We start from the raw sequence: 3,706 nt of genomic DNA, 5'->3' as shown, positions 1-3,706 counted from the left end.
AAAAGTTATGATTTTTTAAAAGTACAAGGTGCAGATGCGTGAATTGCAAAGTTTAATTGCAAATGTTAAGAGTCAAAATTTAAAAGTTATCTTATTAATCACATTTATGTTAAAACATAGGGTACAAAGAAGTTTTCTGGAAAGTTTTGGTTACAAATGTTTAATACAAAAAAATGGCGCCAGTTTTAATATAGACGTTATACATCCCCAAAATAACGCTTATTTTCCGAGATACTGACCATGGGAGGTGAATGACAAAGAAGAAAGGTTTCCCATTTCAAAAGGAAAGGAAAAACCCATTCATTATAAAAAAGGTTTATTTTGAATTTTATGTGGACGAAATATTGTCAAAATCGCAATTTTAACGTAAAATTGAAAAAAAAAGTGAAGTCACGAATTTTTACGTTTAACTCGCTACAACTCTGTTCCATTTTAATATTTTTTTCTAAAATTTCTACGGCATATATTTCTTACCTTTGTGAAGACTATGAAGAAAGTAAATGTAGTCTTTTAAGTCTTTTTTTTTTATAAAAGTTATGAATTTTTAAAAATAAAAGGTGCAGATTCATGAATTGCAGAGTTAAATCGCAAAAATTAAGTGACAAAATTTAAAATTTATTTATTTGATTACGTTTATGTTAATCCATAGAGTTCGAAGAAGTTTTATGGGGAGTTTTAGGTCTAGATGTGTTATAGAAAAAATATGGTGCAACTTTTAATTTTAAGAAAAACGTGGTTTAACCTTCTTTTTTTATTTTTAGGGCAAAATTGCGATTTTGACAATTTTCTCCCACCTAAAATTCAAAATAAACTTGATTCTCGTTTTTAGCACCATCAAAAACATAAAGTAAGACCAAAATTAGCCATTCACCACCAATGATCAGTATCTCGAAAAATTAACGTTATTTTGGGGATTTATAACGTAGATGTTAAACGTTGCAACATTTGTTTTCTATAAAACATTTTGATCCAAAACTTTCCGGAAAACTTCTTTGTACTCATGTTTTATTTTTGAATTTTGTACTCACGTTTTGATTTAAAATCTATATTTCAAATTTTGTCAGTAAAATTTTGAGATTAAACTTTGCAATTCACGAATCAGCACCTTCTACTTTAAAAGATTCATAACTTTTACTAGAATAATACTAAAAGCTTAAAGCAGAAACAATTGTCTTCAAAAAAGTGAGCGATATATAGTGTACAAACTTTGGAAAAAAATATTAAAACAGACCAGAGTTGTAGAGCAGGAGCTAAACGCAAAAAACGTGATTTATTTTTTTATTTTTCGGGTACAATTGCAATTTTGACAATATCCCCCCCCCCTAAAATTTAAAATAAATTTTATTTTCGTTTTCATCACGGTCAAAAACATAATCTAAGACCAAAATTAGCCATTCTCGACCCATGGTCAGTATCTCGAAAAATAAGCGTTATATTGGGGATTTCTAATATCGACATTAAAAGTTGCACTATTTTTTTTCTATAAAACATTTTGATCCAAAACTTACCAAAAAACTTCTTTGTACTCTCTAATTTAATATAATTAGATTAAGAAGCTAAATCTAAACTTCTTCACACAAATTTTGCGATTAAACTTTGCAATGCACAAATCCGCACCTTTTCCTTTGAAAAATTCATAACCTTTATCAGGATAAGAATAAAAGCTTGAAACAGGTACCGTTGTCTTCAGAAATGTTAGTGCTATGTACTGTAAAAATTTCAGAAAAAATATTAAAATGGAACAGAGTTGTAGCGAGGTAAACCCAAAAAAACGTGATTTCATTTCTTTTTATTTTTAGGTTAAAATTGCGATTTTGACAATGTTCCCCCATATAAAATTCAAAATAAACTTCATTTTCGTTTTCAGCGCCCTCGAAAATATAAAGTGTGAATAAAATTAGCCTTTCACCTTTCCTTGGTCAGTATCTCGAAAACTAAGCGCTTTTTTGAGGGTGTCCTGCTCGTGTATTATACTGTATATTCTTCTGTCTGTTTATTTGTGTATTTGTCTAAATAAAAAAAAACCCTTTTTATTTTTCCAATGCCGATAACAAAAAATATAATTAATATACCAAACCTCCAATTTCCTCTGAAAAATATGGGAATATATTTTTTTTTCATTTCATGCTGGTTTGTTATCAATTATGATCAGTTGTTGACCCCCAAAATCTAAAATGTTGGTGGGAGTGAAAATCGCAGAGATTTTTCATTTCGTTTTGTACTGGGGTAATCGCCAAATCATAAAACGGAATGAGTTACGTGATATGTTAAATGCGAAGAGCATACTAATTTTACGGAATGGGGATATGGAGAATTTAAATTAATGTTGAAGCTATTAGAATATAATTACGATTGGTAGTGCATTCGACATACGGTGAATTGAAACCGTAAGATGTTTGGGGTGCTAACAAATGTGGATTAAATATAATAATAAACCAATTTTAAAAAAAATTGTACACTTCTATTATTAATGGATAAGTTAAAGTGCTTGACACACTTTCAAACGAATTTCATCCAGAACGGGGTGTCAGAAAAGAATGTATACTATCTCCATAATTATTCAATATATATGGCGAGCATATCATATTATGAGAAGAGCAGGTGAAGGATGGGAAAAGAGAATTTCAATAAATGGTCATAAAATAAAGAACCTACGTTTCGCAGATGACACAGTCCTTCTTGCAAATAGTCAAGCAGAGCTGATTGATCTTATACGACTGGTCGAAAACGAAAGTCAAATATTTGGTCTGCACTTAAACATATCAAAGACAAAGATCATGATAGTAGATAGACTACATAACAATCATCCACTGTAGTAATTATTTGAGGTTGTGAGCTCGTACTTATACCTGGGATCATTGATCACAAACACAGGGTTGCTACAGCAAAAATGACCACGATATGGAAGGACTGTCAAATTTCAAAAGCGTTAAAGATGAGGTTGATCAACTGTTTAATATTCCCAATGCTGACCCACGAACGTGAATCTTGGACCCTGAGACAATCGGAAAAAAGGAAGATAGACGCCACTGAAATGTTTTGTTAAAGACGAATGCTACGAATTTCTTGAACCGACCGTAGGACAAATAATCAATTATTATTTTAAGAGGGCTACAAGTTAGCCAACGACTCTCCAGTAAAGTCTATCTCCAACAATTTAAATACTTGGACATTTTATGGGAGCAAACACAGAAAACCTGGAAAGACTGATTATACAAGGAAAGATGGAAGGCAGAAAATCACAAGGAAGATCCCAAAAAGATGGATAGATCACATTACAGGAATATACAAAAGACCTATGTATGAGTTAAAAGAAATGACCAGAGACAGAGATCTTTGGCGATGGACAATACACGACATCACGTCGACCACTATACTCCCTCTAGGAAGTCAGGATTGAAGAGAGAGATTATTAATTAAAAACAGTTTTTTATTTCCATCCATCCATCCAATGGCACTACAGCCCAAATCGAGCCTTGGTCTCCTTCAATAAGCTTCTCCAATAATTTCGATTTACCGCTGTTCTTTTCCATGAACGCGTTCCCAGGAAGTTCCTGGCATCCTCATCGACTTCGTCTTCCCATCTCTTTTTAGGTCTTCCAACAGGTCTTCTTCCCTGCATTCTTGCATTCAGCAATTTTCTGGGGATTCTATTCTCATTCATGCGGACCACGTGCCCTGCCCACCGTAATCTCTGCAGTTTAGT

The sequence above is a fragment of the Diabrotica virgifera genome, chromosome 4 (genome assembly GCF_917563875.1).
Source record: "Diabrotica virgifera virgifera chromosome 4, PGI_DIABVI_V3a".
NCBI lineage: Eukaryota > Metazoa > Arthropoda > Insecta > Coleoptera > Chrysomelidae > Diabrotica > Diabrotica virgifera.
The sequence above is the reverse complement of the archived record's forward strand: the minus strand, read 5'-3'. Positions refer to the sequence as shown.